Source organism: Pelodiscus sinensis, chromosome 5 (genome assembly GCF_049634645.1).
Source record: "Pelodiscus sinensis isolate JC-2024 chromosome 5, ASM4963464v1, whole genome shotgun sequence".
Lineage (NCBI taxonomy): Eukaryota > Metazoa > Chordata > Testudines > Trionychidae > Pelodiscus > Pelodiscus sinensis.
Genome location: NC_134715.1, coordinates 20953418 through 20974680, shown reverse-complemented (window position 1 = coordinate 20974680; position 21263 = coordinate 20953418). Strand labels below are relative to the sequence as shown.

Sequence of the window (21263 nt, the reverse complement as noted above, 5' to 3'; positions counted from 1 at the left end):
TCTTTAATTTTGCATCCCACTATATATAACACAATAGTAATTTCCTCCCAAATACTCAATTTTTAGCAGTGATCTCCTGCAAACAGATTTGAACAAGCTAACAATGAAACTACTGAGACACAAAACTGTTAATGGAATGACAAATCACTTTTTAATCTCTCATCTGTGAAATCCATTCCTTGTTGACCAGATAAAGGGGTTTGGATAATTTTATTTTGAAGGCAAGTAACTTATCTGCAAATAAATCTTTCATCCTCTTTTTATTGGTTTCAGTCATAGCCACTACCACATCTGACTCTTGGCATCCATTGTGCACCTACTGCTGAATGTTATCTTAAATTGGATATCAGGAGATTATAGAATTATGATTTTCATTAATCAAATTTAAATTGTTTCTTTGAGGTGAGCTAATCTTTGAAAAAAATAACACAACATCCAAGAAGCAACAACCCTGAAAACCATATGACTCACTGCATTTAGCCAATATTATGCCCTTTGCTTTTTGTAACTGTAACCCTTCACCATATCAAAAAACTGAACATGATATATATCACTATGAACAGAATGATAAAACCCCAAGGATTCAGAAAATATACAGACAACTATTCCATTGAATGCCAACAACTTATGCCAATGCTAAACTATCCCTAAAGTTCACTGAGAATATGAAAAAGAAATATGTTGTTTTCCAGCCCCCTGGGGCTAAATGCTTTTGTACAATTGGATGTGTGTGTTCTGTGTTAGAAGGAAAAATACTTTCCAGGTCTATCTTTTCAGGGTTGTTCCAAACATTATATGCTAACTTTTTATGAATGAAAATTAAAACAGAAGCAAGGACAATGACAAATATAAGATGCCACTTGGGGCCAACCCCTGACACCTTTAGTCACACTGGGAAACTCTTTACTCAGAGAATAATCACACTGAAATCAGTGGAACTGTTTGGCAAATAAGGTACAACTGGATTGTAAGAAATGGAGATTCTCACCTTACCTATTTAACTATCTAGTTAGTCTTTAAAGTGCTACATAGTCCTGCATTTTGCTTCAGCTACACCAGACTAACACAGCTACATTTCTATTACTACTTACCTATTTAGAATTCAGTACTACACTGTGTGGGTTCAGAGTGTTGTGCATAGGCACACAAGGCAAAAAAAAAAGTGGAGGAGATAAGCAGCAGGACTGATAACATTGCAGGAATAAGGCAAATCTCTCATTTGCATGCTGTGGATTACTATTAAACCCACATCTTCCCCTTTGTTTATTTACATGCCCATTCATTGCCCTTTCCTGTAACAGAGTACAGGCATGCAGGAGGCTTGACACTAAGGGTATGTCTACACTACCACCCTAGTTCGAACTAGGGTGGTAATGTAGGCATACCGCACTGGCAAATGAAGCCCGGGATTTGAATTTCCCGGGCTTCATTTGCATAAGCCGGCCGGCGCCATTTTTAAATGCCGGCTTGTTTGAACCCCGTGCCGCGCGGCTACACATGGCACGGGCTAGATAGTTCGAACTAGCAAGCCATTCCGAACTATCTGTACGCCTTGTGGAATGAGGTGTACAGATAGTTCGGAATGGTTGGTAGTTCGAACTATCTAGCCCGTGCCGCGTGTAGCCGCGCGGCACGGGCTAGATAGTTCGAACTAGCAAGCCATTCCGAACTATCTGTACGCCTCGTGGAATGAGGCGTACAGATAGTTCAGAATGGTTGGTAGTTCGAACTATCTAGCCCGTGCCGCGTGTAGCCGCGCGGCACGGGGTTCGAACAAGCCAGCATTTAAAAATGGCACCGGCCGGCTTATGCAAATGAAGCCCGGGAAATTCAAATCCCGGGCTTCATTTGCAAGTGCGGTATGCCTACATTACACCGCTAGTTCGAACTAGCGGGGTAGTGTAGACATACCCTTATTTCTGCTCACTAAGGGTACATCTACGCAGCAGGGGTTAATGCTGAAATAACTCCGAACTTGAGTTACATCAATTGCATAGATTAAGTCAAAATAGCTTATTTCAGGTTTTGGTGCTGTCTACACTGCAGGAAGTCCTAAAAAGAGCACTCTTCTTCCGACTTCCCTTACTCCGCATTTAATGAAGGGTACAGGAGTCAGAGTAACTAATGTCAATTATTCTGAAATAACACTGCTGTGTAGACATAGCCTATGATACTACCCCTTCATGAGTTATGCAAACCCTGCATCGAGTTGGGGAACATTTATTTATGTGCATTGTACCATTGACTTCATCAGACATGCTGTACTTAGATAAGTGCTCGCCAAGATGAGTAAAGATTGTAAAATCAGACTCCCTCCATTTAATTTAATTGGTGTAGATTTGTTTCCATCTTCATTTACCCTGGAGCACATCTACATTGCATTTTACCAAGCACTTGCAAGAGCAGGAGTGAAATCCTGACCTCATTGAAGTCACTGATAATGGGGTCTTCAGATTCAACCTCCAGGCTTTAATGGATAATACTGATGCACACAAGTTCCCTGTTTCTTATGCAAGGTACATCCCTCTACACATAGCAAATGAAAAATGCCAGCTGTTAGGCAAAATCTTGAATAAGGGTTTTAACTCTGGCACAGATTATCCTGTCTGCCCATGTTCCCAGATGCTAATGTATTTAACTTTATTGACAAAGTACAACATGAATCTAGAACTAATTTCAAAATATCCAGTGAAATTAAGTAAAAATAACATTGAAAGATTTTCCAAAAGAACATTTTCTATTCTATTCATGGAGGCATGTTGTACAGTTATTTGTTATACAGGCAGTCCCCGGGTTACGTACAAGATAGGGACTGTAGGTTTGTTCTTAAGTTGAATCTGTATGTAAGTTGGAACTGGCCAGTTCTGACTTACATACAGAATCAACTTAAGAACCCCAGGCGTCCCCAAGTCAGCTGCTGCTGAAACTGATCAGCAGCTGATTCCAGGAAGCCCGGGGCAGAGCAACTCTGCCTGGGGCTTCCTGTAGTCAGCGCTGGTCAGTTTCAGCAGAAGCTGACTTGGGGACGCCTGGGGCAGAGCAGCTGGGGTGCTACTGGACCAACCCAGCAGCACCCCATCTGCTCTGCCCCAGACGTCCTGATTCAGCCGCTGCTGAAACTGACCAGCAGCGGCTGAATCAGGACCTGGGGCAGAGCAGCTGGGGTGCTGCCGGGTTGGTCCAGTAGTGCCCACGGGCGCTGCAGGACCAATCGGCAGCGCCCCAGCTGCTCTGCCCCAGAGTCCAAAACAAAAGCCTGGTCTGCTGGGGGAGGGGGAGCACACTAGCTGTGCCCCCTCCCCCCAGCAGACCAGGGACACGGGGAGCAGAGCCGCAGCGGCAGCGGGGTGCCGCGCCTCTGAGGCTTTGCTCTGGCAAAGCCTCTGAGGCGCGGGACCCCCCGCGGCTGCGGCTCCAGTCTGGATGCCTGTAGTCTGGATGCCAGCAGACCACAGGCACCGGCACCCAAGTGGCAGCAGCAGCGGTTCCCGCGCTTCTGAGGCTTTGCCCTGGCAAAGCCTCAGAAGCGCGGGAACCCGCCCGGTGCCCCTGGTCTGCTGGAGACGGTCTCCAGCAGACCAGGGGCACCAGAGCAGCTTACGAACGGGGCTTTCTCGCCCCGACTTCCGGGGCGAGAAAGCTCCGTTCGTAAGTGCGGATCCGACGTAAGTCGGATCCGCGTAAGTCGGGGACTGCCTGTAGTTCTAGAATAAATTCTAGGTTTGATTTTCACATGTGCAGATCACATGGAGGTACATGTCACCTCTGAAATTCAGACACTAATTCTTTAATTCAATGATCCAAGGCAACAGGGCAAAATCAGAGGTGAGTTAATAAGTCAGAATAGGTGTTACTTATCCCCCGGGGTCTAGAAGAAGGTATAAGTCACACCAATTTAGTCTTAGTTACAATGTCAGACTCATCCATTTCTCAGTGTGTAAAACATACTACCTTACAAGTCACCAGGAATGGGACCCATTCCCTGCAGTGCAGCAGGATCAGGTGTAAAAGACTGGCCAACTTTAATTTACAACATTCCTCTCTAGTCTCTCAGCATATGAATTCCAGAACTCCAGTTTAGAGACTATTAGATTCAGTATTTGGCACATTCAGAAGTGATGTGCAAGGAGTTGGCAGCTACGCCTGCCTTTAAAGAGTTAAGGGCCTATAAATCCCACAGTAAGGGCCAGATTGTGTCCACGTATTGCATGATCATGCAAGGTGGGTACAGGGCAAGCAGCCACTCTACTACACTTCCTGTGCAGTTGGCAGGCACAATCACGCTTCTTCCTCTGAGTATACTATCTGTCCCTAAGAGGACTTGAAGGATGTGAGGCTAAGGGATTATCCACATTCTGCACCGGCCGTTAGAGCAGGTACACTCCCATGGCAGAAGAAGTGTACTTCTCCACTGTGCACTCTCACCCCAAATAAATTGTTGCAATTTAAGTGCAATTAGCTCTGATTTTGTGAGGACGACTTTTTAGATACCTTCTGTGGCTTTGATTACTGAGGAAATGAGTTTCTCATTTCACTTCTCAGGCTTGGGGAATATACCACAGAATAATACAGGAAAGTTAAAATGTTCCTGCTTAGGCAATGTGATCTTAATGAATATAACATGTTTGCTCTCAGGAAGGAACCTGGGTTATAATTTTGTGGTTTTTTTCTTCTTAATTTCAAGTGGCTTGAGTGGTTGACATATCCTGGAGATATGTCCTCTGTTATCCATAGAACAGAGAAAACCTAGAAAGCAGCAGTACAAGTCTCCCCCACATTGACTCAGGAACAGGTCTCCATTTTGGCCCAGAGAGACTACATCAAGAGGTAAGAAGATAGTCCCCATTCTTCATAAGCTTTTTCACTGGTCCTGTAGGAGTTTCCAGCCAAGAATGGTACTTGTTGTGATGGTAGCTTTTGGTTAGTTGGTGACTCAACAGGAACTGAACTGAAAACACTAAATTATTTCTTACAGACCAGCCACCAAAGAAGTTTTCAATCACTGTCAGGCTAGGCTAGATTCAAACTGGTGACTTGCATATGAAACCTTTCATATGCAATTACACATTCCCTATAACCTATCCAATTCCTACTGATCAATATGCTTAAAATAACTAAATCAATACAAAAACCTATACATAAGTAAATACAAATAAAAATTGTGACACATTGTTTCACACACAGTCCATTTTCACTTCTTTTATACTTTCTAAGAGTCTAATTACTCTAAAACAATTCAATGGGGCAAAGCGATAACAACAAAGGGAATAGATATCACTTGCTTTTCATTCTGTACTGCAAGTCAGGGTTCTATAATCACATGCCAGATGCAAAATAATTAGGCTAACGCCAGCTTGTAAGCTGAGAGATAATATAGGTAATGACAACCTGAAGGTTTTCAATTATACAAAGAAAGCAGACGTATCAATTTGCTTACTTCATATACAGAGAATCAGATCTTTGTGCTTGACTGAATATTATTGTGGCATATTCATATTGTCTGAAAAACGCACCTTCAGCTAACAGTATATTACATGGTCTGTAGAGATCTATTCATGAAAATGAATCATTCTTGTGTGGGTATGGGAAATGATGCTGTAAATGAACTTCAGAGTCCAAGCAAAGCAATTATCAGAGTGAAGAAAACAAGGATCTGTTTGTTCTTGTATAAAAATTTTTTAGGTGAAAGTACTTTACTGTAGAATCAACTGAGTTTCCTATAATGTTTATGTTAATTCTTTACCTAGGACTTGAAGTCTTTAGATTCAGGAAAATGAGCTCATTTCAATGGTTTTATTCAGTGAAAGTTTTCTTAAGGCTCTGCCTATTTAATTTTGTTCTTCCCCTTTCTTCCCCTCTTTCATATCCAGTTCAGAATAGACACTCTCTCTCTTGCTTAGTCTCTGCTATGTTTATGGGAGTTACAGATCTTCTATTGTTACTCCAAAACTAATCAATAATCAGTAAAAGTTATGCCTAACCACTGTTAGTCCACGAGGATTTTCCTCAAGGTCACAGTAAGACATCTTTTTCAACACATCAATAATGCTAGAGACAGAGTCAAGGGGGACTGAAAGTGATTCCTTCTCTAGGTCAAGTTGGAAGTGATTGGCAAGGCAGTAGACACAGTCTCAGAGTATAACTGCCTGGACTGGCCTGCAGATAACATTTTTTTCTTTCTAATCCAGATACTCTATGGTCCTTTATAAATGTAACCATTAATGAAAAAAGCTAAAAATATCTTTCTTCAAAGGAAAGAAAACTAACATAAAACATAAGCAATGTTATCTGTTTAAAGAAATTAAGTTGGATCATTCAATTAAAAATAAATCAGATAACATACACTAGACTGACTCCAATGAATCAGGACTCGGGAGTTTCCAATTAAGACTTGCCAACTGGGATGGCAAACATAAATCTTAAGGAGTGTTAATTTATTTTCAAAATGTGCAGACAGCATTGCTTTTCAAGTATACCCATTCAAAGAAAACATTTGCCGCATATTTACCACGGTTATCTAAAGTGTCTTATTACAGAAGGGTTAAAACAGCTGGCATTTTGCACTGTAGGCACAGATTAGATGAATGGGGAAGGGAAAACTACTTCCTTATCTTGTTATTACACTTTAACCCAGTCCTCTCTCAAATAAATTACAGGGGGAAAATCTTAAGGGGCACAATTAAAAAAAATTCTTATCTATAGAGATTACATGATTTCCCTGTCTGAATCAAAATGAAACCATTTGGTAGATAGTTAAACAACACTGAATTTTACATAATTTTACAAATATAAATATAACCAGCAAAAAATGTTAGAATTCAGGATTACATGAGTATACAAAGGATACAGTGTGTATTATGCCTACAGGTGGTTTTAGGGCTGGTTCCAAAATGTAGGCTGAATTAGCACAAACCATAATGGAGTTTTCTATTATTAGCTTTGTGACTGAGGTACACTTAATGATCAGCCAGGAAGAAACTTTTCCAGCTAGAAGAAACAACCTAATGAAATTTTGCAGAAGAAACAGCAGCAGGAGGGCATATCTTTCTCAGATTTCTAAGAGCCTAGTAGTTGAATATAATGGTTTTTGTGTGTGTGTTTTCTCAACACTGAATTATCTATGAAGATAAAAACAAAAACAGTTAATTATTTTTATTAGTAATCAAAAATTATAATCACTCTATGTTCTACAGTACTTTATTTTGTATACAAATTGCCTTACAAACATTACTTAATTCAAAGTCCCATCCTTTGTCACATGGGTAACTCGCACATTGTGCTAATGGGGTCAGATACTACCACATCAAATCTTCCTTTTTCCAAACCAACTTCCTCACCTCTGTACTTCTTAATCCTGCTCATTTTTTTTCATTTGCTGTTTTGTACCATCATCCTCATTTCCTAATCCATAGATACAGCTGTTCTTTGTATGAGAATGTTTGTATAGTGCTAGGAGAGTATAAAGTATTATTATATTAACAAAATTTCTGAAAAGAAATGCAAGTGAGCAAGTTAGTAAATCTTTCATCTGACACTTTGTTCTTGTTTCCAATGGATTGAGAATAAACAAAAACATAAAGAAAAAGAAAGTAGAATGTGATCCAAAAGGCTGTTCTGTTTCTTGATCTTTCTAAACATTCCTTTTGCCAAAATAACATTTGCACTTGTGCTCTGGGACACAGAGGAAAGACTGGACACTTCAAGCAGCACTGCATCACAGAAGGCTCTGACTGAATCTTTGGTTAGCCATCAGAAAGCCATTCAAAAACAGGAATGTCAAGGTGCATAAATTAAGCTTTAAAGGAAGAAACAGTAGAAACATCTGTAGATGTAGGTGAGGAAGAAAATAAAGGTAATCCCATATGATCCAAATGATACAGGGAATGGAATGAAATAAATTATTTTCCCTGATGATGATAATAAAGGGAGGCAAGATGGTTCAGTTGGATAGGGGGCTAGCCTGAGATTGAGGTTAATTCCTTAGGTTAATTCCCCTAAGAATTAATTCTTAGACTTTCTCTATGACCTTGAAGAAATCAGTTATTCTCTCCAACAGTGTATTGTGGATAATTGTACTTTGTCCATACCAAACATTATTGTGGGCATATATGATTGTGAGATGGTCAGTAACTATGGTAATGGAAGCTATACAAGAAGATAGAAACCAAAACTAGTTTGTGTGTGGGGGGAGGGGGAATGGGAGTTCTTTTTCAAAATAGGGGATATTAGGCCTTCCAGAGAAGATATGTAAAACTTTGATATTCGGGATGACTTACGTGTTGTCAAATACTAGAGGATACCAAGAATTAAAAAAACCCAAACAAATGACATTTCCCATGAATGGTCCTGTGGTTAGCTCTGCCACTAATTTTCTCTGAAAATTGGGCAACTCACTTAAAGTTTCTATGCCTCAATGTCTACCTCTTTAAAACAGGGATAATAATGCTTCCTATCCAACAGCAGTCTAGAGAAGCAAAGATCATGAATGGTTGTGAGATGATGAGATATGAGAATGATGAGTGAACACTACACAGCATCTTATAAATAAAAAAAACTGTACTGTAATAATCAGTCTATGATAGCCATGACCAGCACAGGATATTACAGATAGAAAACAGAAAATAAAACCTGAAATACAACACAATGGAAATATGCTTCAAAGATTCCATTTTTCTGTGATGTCACTGAGATCATTCAGAGGAAGAAGCGAGGGCAAACCCATGTAAATAAAATTCTACAAGAAAAAGATGTCTGTTACAACAAACTTAGAGACAATTTTGTAGAAAATACTGGCCAATTTCTGCCCCCTAAAAGGTGTGTGTGAATAGGCACATGTGTGTACATAAAACTCCTTTGAACACAAGAATTTAGCAGCATCATGATCCAAAGATGACTAGCAATTAATATACCCCTTCAAGGTTTACTAAGGGACAAAGTTTTCAAAAGCACTTAAATTACTTAGTAGCCATAGAAACATTTTTAGAAGTGACTTAGGCACTTACGTGCTTTGGTCAGGGGGTTGCTTATAATGCAATCATGGGGACTCACTGCACTTGAGTAAACATCTCTGAACTAGCTTTAATCTTGATTGTTCCGATACCAACACAGTTAAGCTGTGGCAGCACAAGCTTTAGTTTCACCAATAGCAATCCTGGTTTCTTGTCAAGCTAGCCTGAGAATATTTACTCAAGCTGCAATCACATTCTGTGATAACCAGAGGCCAGGTCTACACTAGACCTGGAACGTCGACTTAAGGTATGCAACTCCAGCTACATATTCTACATGTAGCTGGAGTTGACTTACCTTAAGCCAAGTTTGACAGCGTCCACACAGCAGAAGGCTGACAGGAGCAAACGCTTCCTTCGGCTTCCCTTACTGCTCACAACTGCAAGAAGTATAGGCGCTGGCTGGAACAGTTCTCAGCATTCAATTTATGGGTCTAAATTGAATCTGCTAAATTGAACACCAGATTGTTGTTTTCCAGCACGGTCAGTGTAAATGTGCCCTGAGAGGAACCTCCCTCCCCATCCCTCTGGCTTACTGAAGGATGATAAAACTTAAGGGGGAGATTTTCAAAAGCACAAATGGCAATTATATGCTTGACTTCTATTGAAAATTAATGTGAGTCAGCTGCCTAAATGGTATTTGTGATTTTGAAAATTTTCCCTATGTCTCTTAAAAACATGATTTGGCTGCTAATGGACAGATTTTTAGGAGTGTAAAAAATGCAGATGGACACACAGTGAGATTTTGAAAAGCAGGTAGGCAGGTTATATAACTAATTTCTATTAAAATTACCTTAAAATCTCACCAAATACCAAACTGCATATTTAGTTGTCCAACTACATTTAGAAACCCAAGCCTGTGTCACTGAGGTGTGTATGAAATTTTTACCCAAGTTCTAAATCTATACAATTTAGTGGTTCACTTCTTTTGTAACCAGTGAGCAGCTGTCAATGAGAAATCCATTTTATATTAGTCAACTAAAAATATTTTGGTATAGTTTTTACATGAGCTTTGTAAGTTGGAGTTTGTCACTCTTATTTCATCATCCCACAAAGGACATATTGGATGTAACTATTCATAAAGAAGATACTTTAATAAAAACTTTCTTCTTAAAATCACTCTGTTGGAACCAATTTCTTAGAGTGATCTATACATTGGGCAGCAATATTACTCTGTGCAGTGGAACTTCTGTCCAACCAGCACATCTTTATTTGAACTTCACCTTTCACAGACATCTGCAGAGATCAGTGCTTTGCCAAGATGTAAAAACCCTTAAAAAAAGACATAAAGTAATCATAATTGGTCTTAATACTTCTGAGCTATCACTTTTAGCTGACCATGCCAGCAGCTTTTATTTAATAGACAATTTTTAAGAGGCAATATAAAATAATTACATAGAGGAGAAAAGCTTGGTCTATTGTGCAAAAGAAATTGCTGATTTCGTGACTTAATTACCTCACTGTGGAGAGTGCAGTAGAAAAATTACTGGTACCATTAAATTGAAGCTTCTGTTAGTGAATCTTGTGGGACCAAGGTAAAGATAAAGACTTGCAGCTTTTGCAAATATGTGTTTTCCTCTAGTTGTATTCACCATTTCAGGCAGCTGGGCCTGCATTCCACTGATAGTTTAGATGGAAGAATCAGGTTTCATGCATTTGGCTTACAATAAGATTCATAAAAAGAAGGAAGGATAGGATACTCAAAAAGGATGTGGATTTGATAGACAAAGCCAGTTTATTTTTAAGATGCCTCATACAAATTGAATTTGTACTTTATTAGCAGTTATAAAATATGTATTAGTATTTATTGAGCAGCAACTATGTGTTCAATATTATCTAAGCATATAATCTACATAAGGTAAAATCATGGACAACAAGAAACAACATATAAAATGAGACATATAGATTCCCTTGTACTTTATAAAGTAGGTTAGGGTATGTCTACACTAGAAAGTTAGTTCGAACTAACGGACGTTAGTTCGAACTAACTTTCCTATGCGCTACACTAGCGCTCCGCTAGTTCGAATTTGAATCGAACTAGCGGAGCGCTTAGTTCGAACTAGGTAAACCTCATTTTACGAGGACTAACGCCTAGTTCGAACTAGCTAGTTCGAACTAAGGGCTGTGTAGCCCTTTAGTTCGAACTAGTGGGAGGCTAGCCCTCCCCAGGTTTCCCTGGTGGCCACTCTGGCCAACACCAGGGAAACTCTATGCCCCCCTCCCGGCCCCGGACCCCTTAAAGGGGCACGGGCTGGCTACGGTGCCCGTGCCAGGTGCAAGCCTGCCAGCACCCAGCTAGCAGACCCTGCACCTGGCACGGCACAGAGCCACCCACCCGATGCCCCCCAGCCCACCCCCTCTTGCCGGGACCAGGCTGGCGGCTCCCAGGAGCTTGCCCTGGACCGCAAGAGGCGGGCACCTTCCTGGGCTAGTGCGGACATCGTGGACCTCGTCCACGATCTCCGCACTAGGCACAGGAAAGTGGCCGTCTAGGGCAGGAGAGCTGCCAGCCTGGCCACCCAGGACCAGGTGTGCATGAAAATCAAGGGGGTCCACTGAGACCCCCGACACTGAGCCCTGAGCTTACAATGGCCGTACTGGGTCAGACCAAAGGTCCATCTAGCCCAGTAGCCTGTCTGCCAACAGCGGCCAACCCTAGGGACCCTGGAGGGGATGGACCGAAGACAATGACCAAGCCATTTGTCTCGTGCCATCCCTCTCCAGCCTTCCACAAACTTTGGGCAGGGATACCACTCCTACCCTCTGGCTAATAGGACTCCATGGACCCAACCTCCATCACTTTATCTCACTTCCCTTTCAACTCTGTTCTAGTTCTAGCCTTCACAGCCTCCTGCAGCAAGGAGTTCCACAGGTTAACTATTTGCTTTGTCAACAACAACAACTTTCTCTTACTAGTTTCAAGCCTGCTACCCATTCCTTTCCTTTGGTGTCCTCTAGTCCTTCTTTATGGGAACTCAGGAAGAACTTTTCTGAATGCACCCTCTCCACCCAAATCCTGCTTTTAGAGACCTCTATCCTGTCCCCGCTCCATCTCCTCTTTTCTCTGTAGCCTCTCTTCATCTGGGACCTGTTCCCAACCCCTGATCATGTTAGTTGCCCTCCCCTCTCCCAGCCTTTCTCTTCCCCTCTCCCACCTCCTTTTCCCAGTCTCCCCCAGTTTTGTTCAATAAAGACAGAGTCAATGTTGGAAGAAACGTTATCTTTATTTTGTACATCAATAAGAAGGGGGGCTAGGGAAGGGCAAGTGGAAGGAGGTGAGGGAGGAATGGGGTACGAGCCCCCGATGGGGAGGACTGGGCTGGCTCTGCGGGCTTCTGGGGGTGGAAGCTCTCCTGCAGCCCCCCAATTACTCCCTCTCCCCAGATGGCAGCCTGCGGCAAGTGCAGCCGGGCTGATGGCCGAGTGGTGTGATGTGCCCAGTGTGGGCACTCAGGGCACTCCAAGCCAGAACTTCTTTGCAAGCGGGGCACCCCTTAGAACTGTGTGTCCGGGGTGGGGGTCGGGACCCTTTAAGCGCAGCCCTCGGCTAGCCTGAGACAGCATCTCCATGCTCTAAGTCCTCCTTTTATGCCCTGCCGGCACTGCTTCCGGCCATCATTAAGCCCTGTTCAGAGTCCACTCAATGTGGACTTACTAGTTCGAACTAGCAAAACGCTAGTTCGAACTAGTTTTTAGTTCTAGATGCGTTAGTTCGAACTAGCTTAGTTCGAATTAACTAATTCGAACTAAGTTAGTTCGAACTAGCGCTGTAGTGTAGACGTACCCTTAGAAAGTGAAAAATACACGCACATGGTAAATGCAGATACATTTTCAAAATATAATGTTTTGAAATGAGGTAAAACCATTTCATTTAGAAAATGCTGAAGGAATCATTTTGACTTTTGCAAAAATAATCTCATTCTTATTCAGCTAAAATTGTCAAATTCACCTTGAAGTTCCAAATACTTTGTCACCCTGAAACTTCATTTTTAGTGAAAAAATTACTTCTCACCTCTTACCTTGTAAGACAATCTCCCACAATCTTATAAAAAGTACATCTTTAGTAGAATCAGTCTAAAAGTAACATCTCAATAACATCCAGTTGAGGACAATTGAACAAGAGAATTGAAATATATACAAATATTTTGGAATTCAAATGTATTTTCATTAAATGATAGTCCTAAAATACTTTATGCATTACTCAGAGCTGTAAGTACAATATTCAGCACTTATATACTAAATTTCCCCTCCCGTTGATTTGTATCTCTCCAATGTAGCCTTAATCCTATTGTAATAGATGGAATCTTATGTCTTAATTCTTGAAAGTTTGCCATCTAAGGATGCATCTAGACTACATGGCTCTGTCAACAGAGCCATGTAAGGTAGTTTACTCGGCATAGTCAAAGAAACGGGGATTTAAATAATCCCTGCTTCATTAAAATAAAAATGGCCACCGCACTGCACTGACGATTAGCTGATCCAATACAGCATGGTTGTCTAGACACGGCACAGCTGACAAGGGAAGTCTTTGTCGACCGCTCCGGTAAACCTCGTCTGGCAGGGCATCAGGTCAGGAGTTACTTTATGTAGCTGCTGCCTGAGGCTATCTGAGGCCTGTGCTTAAAGGGATGCCCGCCCTGGACAGCTGCTTCTCAGCTTTCCCTGCTTGCTTGCCTACCTCAATGAGGGATAGCGAAGCATTCTGTCTCTGCGTGCTCTGGTTGCCCTGACTCGGGACACCACAGCACTGTGCAACATGGAGCCAGAGCTGCCCCAGGCACTCTGGTGCTTCTCGTGGATGCTTTGCTGCGAGCCTGGCTGCACTTTCTGCAGGCTACCATCTCGGAGGTCCATCAGGGGGCTGTCAGTATCCAGGAGGTCCTGCAGAAGAGCTTCCACCCTGAAGAGCACTAAGAGCCTCCCTGGTCTGCCCCACTGGGGGCTTGTGCCTCATTCCTCCCTCACATCCTTTCACTTACTCCCTAGCCCCCATATCTGATATCAAATAAAATACACATATTTTCATGAACACAAATTATCTTTATTTAACAAAACTGGGGGAGGGAATGAAACTCTGTTAAGACTGGGGATAGGAGGCAGGAGAGGGGAGAAGAGAGGATGGGAGAGGGGAGGGGGAAAACTGGGAGGAGGGAGCTGGAAGGAGGAAGCAAGGGGAAGAATGGGGAGGGGAAGTTCAGAGCTCAGGGTTGGGGATCTCGCTGGACCAACTTGATTGTCATGAAAACCTGCTTCTGGGTTCGCATGTGGCCTTTGGTGGCCAGGCTGGCAGCTATCCTGCCATAGATGGCCGCGTTCCTCAGTCTAGTGCGGAGATCATGGATGTTGGGGGCATCCCCCCAAACCTGAATAAGGTCCGTGATCTCCACTCTGGACCAGGAAGGTGCCCACCTTCTCTGGGCCTGGCAGGCTCCTGGGAGCTGGCAGACTGCTCCTGGGGAGTGGTGGGGCTGGCTGGCAGTGGCTTGCTGGCTCATGGTTTGGGGCCACTGGCTTGGGGCAATGACTGCTGGCTCTGGGCTGGCAGGCTTGTAGCTGGCACAGGCACTGTAACCAGAGTCAACCCCCCTTTAAGGGCTCCAGAGAGGTGGAGGGAGAGGAGTGTTCTTGGTTGAGGCTGGAGTTGTTGCCAGGGCACCCTGGGAAGGCTGGAGGCCCCCTATTTCAATATAAGTATCTACACAGCACTTATTTTGAAATAACTATTTTGAATTTGGCATGATTCCTCATGGAATAAGATTTAACAAATTCGAAATAAGCGCTCTGCTATTTTGAAACAATTTCGAAATAATGGTTTGGCTGTGTAGACGCTAGTAAAGTTATTTTGAAATAACAGGTGTTATTTTGAAATAACTTTGCTGTGTATACATACCCTTAGACTAGTAATCATTAAAGGTCAAATTTTCCAGAGAAAGAGAAAGAGTGTTTATTGGCATTTGTTCATTTAAAATCTACTATTCAACCAAGAAAGTATAACTTGATTGTATCAAAAATCAGAATATTTCCCCTTCTGTGTTCTCTGAAGCAGCCCCCAAAACTTAATCTATTAATTTTCTCACTCTTTCCCTGAAAGCCAGTTAAATAACAGCTGTAACATCCAATTGCTTCATTTCAATCTGCAGTAGAATTTTTATCACAACTGGAGATATACTTGCTCCAGAAAGTAAAGATGCTCATGTGAAACAAAGGAGATGAATGAAGAAAGAGGAGATACTCCATATAAATTGAAAATGCCTGCTGATTTCTTATGGTAACAATTAAACTAAGTAATGTAAAAAAAAAATCTCAAGGGAAAAATATTTTTTTCTGAGAAGCTACTGAAACCTAAGAGACTGCTTTTACTTCCTCAATACTCTGGCTACTTGTTAAACTAATAGCCCTATAAAATAAAGTGATTGTGTATGAACAGTTGATGTGTTTAGAGAAAGCTATGCAGTGCTCAGTACACGTTGTTTTCATACCTCACTAGATCTTTCACATTATGAACTTCCTTCATGTGTTTAATTCCTTTTTATTGTTCTCCAACATGCCATATCTTTCAGAAAAGAAACCGTCAAACACTGACATAAGTAGATGCATAATTAACAAGGATAAATAGATTGGGATGATTATCACAAACAAGAGATTTCCAAAGAAAGAGGGAAAATTCTAGGAATTCTTTATTCAGATTAACATAATGATCTTAAAAATTAATAAGATGATCCTTCTTTGAGCAGAGAGACTCACTTCTTTTTCTCCTCTTTGCACTTTAGTGTTCCCCATGAGGCCTTGTAATTTATTTTTGGCAGCAATTCTAAACCAATCTAATTTTTTTTACTTGTTTAAGACTGAAGCTCCATCATCATGTATCACAGCTTTGTGGAGTTACAGTTTCAGCTTTAGCAGACATAGGTGTGGCCCAAGCCTTCTCCCTTGTACTTCCTCTTGTGAGTGGCTTCTCCCTGCATAGGTTGGGGCTGCTTCTTTTTTTTTTTTTTTTTTTTTTTTTTTTGAGACATCTGGTGCTTTTACCTTAGCTGTCTCCTCACTATGCCTGGAACAAAAGGGGTACTGTCCCTTGAGAAAATAAGTAATCCTTCTAGTGCTGCAAGGAGTATAAAAGCCAACAAACAAGACATAGCAAATTACATCAACACAAACCTCACCAAAGAAATGAAACCACCACCAATAAAACCAAAGAGAGGGAATATCCTGGGATTTGGGAGAGATAGGGTTTAATGATCATGGATACATGATTACTCAACACTCCCAACTCTTCCCAACTCTCAGCTCCATCCCTTGCCACTTGCACAGGCAGATGGTATGCTGGGGATCAGTCTAGAAACAAGTGTTGCATATTTAGTGTGAATGGGACAGGGTCCTCTCCTGGCTGCCTGCTGCGGAGGTCTCAGATGGCTTTTGGTGGACAGCACTGGATCAGATTTACTACTCTGGATGCTGGTCTCTGCAGTACTGGAATTGTTTGACATATGCTAGATTCCAAAGCAGTTCAAAGACCCCCTTCTGTGGGGAGTAGGAGTTAATCAGAGGCTCTCTGAGTTGTTTTGCTTCTCTGTCAGCTCCCAAACTCACATGCTCAAAACTGAAACTAAATCTAGTCTGTGTTAGTCAGGTTGTCCTGGTCCTGGACCACGGAGGAGGCTGTGTAGGTGTGGCGCATCAGGGACCCAGAAACTTGCTTTTTCACCCCATGCAGAAACTTCCTATTGGCCTCAGCTGGAGTTTCTAGTGCATTCTATTACCCAGCTCTGACTCCAAGCATGCTGGGACATGGTGTCAGGCCTCTGGTAACCATTGTTGTTGTAATCCATAGGATAGGGCCTCCCAGAGGCTCAGTCCAAAATTCAGAGCTGGCACACCCCAAGTGGGGGATACACTGAAATGTTAAGCCTCATAACCCTTTTGCTAAGGTTCGTATGCACTGAGTAATATAGTTCTAAAATACTGGTTTTAAATCTATTTCAGTGCAAATTAGGGCTACTGCTGAAAACCTAACACCAGCAATTCAAATGGCATTACTTAGGTTGGAGGTCTCATTTTAGTTATTACCTACAATACATTTTTAGGTTTGCAAAGATTTTCATGTGAATGTTTTATTTTATTTTAAACTTAAAGGCTTACTGTCAAATTAAAATTAGTATTAAAATCACCACCTTTGGGGTGAGTTTTCAAGAATGCCTAAGAAGTAGGCACTCTGTTCTCTTTGACTTTCACAGTGGGAAATATGCACAATTCTCACTTAGCCACTTTTAAAAATTAAAACAGCAAGACTATTTGGGACAAATACTTGTAATCATTTGTTATATATTTACTTACACATTGTATTTCACTGTCTGTCTCGACAACAATTAATCTTTTTGAGGTCTTGAAATTGCATAATTACTGTAATTAATGGTTAATTTATCATGATTTTTTAAAATTAAGACTTCTAACACCAAGGCAACGTAAGCAAAAGCACGAAGGGTGAGCTTATTGGCATTGAGACAGAACAAGCATTGCAATTTGAGTATATTATCAACCTTACCACAACAACTCATTGCAAGGATGTGCTATAATGGTGTTTTCCAGAGGGCTGTATCTCACGCTGGTAGTGTATTAAGCTTGGCAGGTGCTGGGCATTCAACATTTTCTTGTAATGACTAAACTTTTCTCTTAGTAGCAATTAATCTGAGATATATTATTGGAGAAAGGGACTGCTCTCCAAAGAATTAATATCTCCTGGAAAGCATACCTCCTTTCTAGTTAGTTTAATCATTAAATGTGAGCCCTACATTCAGTGGAAGACTCTGATCTATACCCTTCCAATGCCATCATAAGCATCTCTTAACCCCTTACAAAACTGAAAAGCAAAAATAACCCTTTTCAATCCCTACATGAATATTTCTGTGAAGACCATCTCATTATACCAAGCTTCAAGCTGACTTGGCATGGGTGCATATTACTGAGCATTTTGAGTGCCTGCTTCATTGCTTTAGTTTTGCTGAATATAATCAGAATGGAAGCCAACATATACAGCCTTATAAATAAATAAAGTCTTGCAATAGAGACCTGCTGTCTTTGCACAAAATCAGCATCATCTACCTGGCAGATGGATACTTAGCCACTTGGCTTAGGGTACATTTCCAAAAATGGCTGAGGATTTATTTAAACCCTTACAAACAACAGATTTCCCCATGATGTACTTGCACAATAACATAAATTTAAAGATGGTTTATTGGCTAATTACAGAGATCAAAATTAATATCAAGCTGACTAATTAAGGGGTTATTATTCCAACACTTTGATCTGTTTCCACTTATTATACTTTGATTTCACTACTCTGAAAAAATGACAATTCAGTGAGCATAAAGTTTAAATACACTGCTGCTCTGGATAATTTTCCAGATATTTAACAGCTTTTTAGCCATATGGACATTGCATATAGGGCTAGAAAACAGCTTTTATCCACATCCATGTTAATTTACAGGGAAATAAAAAGAGAATATGTATATTTTGCACAGTGTATAGCAATCTTAGAAAATGTGTGATTGTATCACAACATAAATGTCATTTTTCACTGGGGAAAATGTTACTTTTTCAGAAAACAGACTTTCATATCTGAATGTAAAATATATTAAGGTGGTAATGACTCCATAGTTAAGACTGAGTTGAGTTTTGCAGCTAAAGCAGGGATTTGTTAGGTCTGAAAAATACTAACTCGGCTACCTCTCTGATAGTTTTATTGGTGACTTCTGAACATTTAGGCCAGTTAAATTGTATTATAAGAAAGGGGATACCCTCAGCTTCTCAGTAGGATACTTGCTACTTGCTCTGGAAAGGTCTAAGATAACTGGTCTTAACCCTTTACCCCACTCTCCATAACTTTTCTATTAATAATAATGTTATTAGATGAATTTTATAATTTATAATTCGTGTCTGCCTATGAAAACTGTGGAGTTGGATTTGAAGTATGAGCTCTTGTGGGAATTATAGGTGAAAGGACATGAAAAATAATATTTTATAAATGTATTAAATATGTTTAGTATTTTTAAAATATGTGCTACATAATAAATATAGTTTGTTGCAGTACAAAGATTCTGTTAGTCAGTTGAGATGACCTACATAACTTAGTCATGACTTTGCCAAATGTGGGTAATTAATTTATGCCAAAAATAATTTATAACCGCACCAAACTGTTCCCTGTTCTCCATGACCCTAATCCACTGGAGACTATTCAAAATTTTGTACTGTGTATTGTATTGTTAGTGGATTTATTAATGATCTTGAAATGGTTGAGAGAAAAAATGGAGCAAAATTTGTAGATGGAACAATTTTTTTTTGTTTTAAAGTAGTTGGGATTAGAAATAACTAAAGTGAACTTCAAAGTGCCCTAACAAAGTCATCACAATGGTAAAATCAAATACAAAGTATTTCACGTTGAGGGGGAAATGTAAGCTATTGATACACATTCCAATGTTTTAAATAACCTGTTGATTCAAGAAAATGTCCTGGGCATCATTGTAGACTGCTTAATATTGCAGACTAACCTCTGCCTATTGTGAAGATGTGGTCAAAAAAAGTCAACAAGATGCTAGTACACATAAGGAACAGGATGATGAATAAAACAAACATTATAATAAACTTTATAAATACCAGTTGGAGCAGCTACATCTGGTTTGCAGAGTTGGTCTTCCCTATCAAAAGGATACTGCAGAACTTGAAGAAAAGTTATAAATAACAAAGAGCCTTGAAAAAAATCATCTGCAAAGAGATTGAAAAAACTGAGATTGTTTAACTTAAAAAACTGGGGGGGGGGGATGAAAGTAAAATATTGAATTCTCTAAAGAAATTAGGTCAAGAATTTCTGTTCTCTGTATATCAACACAAGTGCAAGACAACATCTGATTAAATAAAAATAGAAGAACATCAAAAACGGATAAAAAAGAAAACTTTGTTCACACAATTTCTAACTATATTGTGAATCCATTGCCACAAGAATCATTCAGGTTAGAGTTTTTGAAAAAGATTAAAAAAGGGGGTAGACAAGGGGTTCTCAACCTGGAAGTTGTGACCCGTCAGGGAGCAGCAAAATTATATGGGGGTTGTGAGCTGCCACTCTCCAGCCACAAACGTATCTTTGCCTCCAGCATTTATAATAGTGTTAAATAAAATATGTATGTTTTAAATCTATAAGGGAGGGTTGCACTCAGATACTTGCTATGTGAAAAGGGTTACCAATACAAAAGTTTGAGAATCACTAGCTTGTTATGTCAACAAAACCTCTAGAAACCGGGCTGAGACCGAATATAGGGAACGGACTATCACACCTCCACCTACCATAGGGTTCTTAAACCATCCTCTAAAGAAACAGCTTCTGGCTCCTGTCAGAGTGAGCCTCACGCGTGATCTAGTATGGTAATTCCTGTTTCAGTAAAGCAGTTAAGCACATGTTTAACTAAAAGCTTCAGTTTAATTCCGTTGATGTCAGTGAGACTAGCCACATGGTTAAATTTCAGCATGTATTTAAGGGTGTTTCTGGATCATGGACTAGTTGGGGCAATGTTTTAACTAGTAAACACATTCAAATAAAGTTTGAATCCTCTAGTTTTCAGTTTTGGATAATTTTTTTTAATACTGTTGTGATGCGGTGTAGTCACAGAAGTCCCCTTGGGATTGTTCCCCGGTGTGCTGATCATGACACATACACCCACCTTCTTGCTCTTTGGGTGTCACTACCGCCTGTTCTGCTGGGGCAGGTTCTCTGTCCCTCCCCAGCCTCCCCACCCCCCACCGACTAGGCACAGATTTCCCAGCCCCTTGAGGAGCAATGCAGACACTGAACCACTTCAGCTCTGGGAAAATACAGTTCTAAGGATCAAAACCCCAAATAAATCCATCTTTCTGTGAGTAAGAGTTTTACACAAAGAAAGCTCATGAGGATGTTTGCTCTCTTTATCAATGAAAAAGATACGCACAGTGGCTTGATAATAAAAAAACAGTTTTGTTTGCTAAGTACAAACAGTAGGATTTAAGTGGTTGCAAGTGAAAACAGACAGATCAAAGTAAGTTTCTAAGTTAAAATGAAAAGAAAACACATAGCTAGTTCTAATTCACTAAAAAGTTAATGCAAGCAGCTTCTTCCTCTAAAGAGCTGTTCTTGTTGTAGGCATAATCTTCACATCAGAGGCATCCTCTTTTATCTTGACCCGGGTCCCTAGTCATCTTTTGAGTGTCACGTCAGCTGAAGACTAAGAGATGACA

At 40.7% G+C, this 21263-nt stretch overlaps 1 long non-coding RNA gene across 1 annotated transcript in view; it reads right to left on the bottom strand.

The window, feature by feature from the left end:
- Positions 1–3690: 3690 nt before the first annotated feature.
- LOC142829539 (uncharacterized) overlaps positions 3691–21263 on the bottom strand; it is a 32168-nt gene continuing 14595 nt past the window's right edge. The window contains exon 3 of the long non-coding RNA XR_012904034.1: positions 3691–7118. This is a non-coding gene — a long non-coding RNA (uncharacterized LOC142829539). The remainder of the gene's footprint in view (positions 7119–21263) is intronic.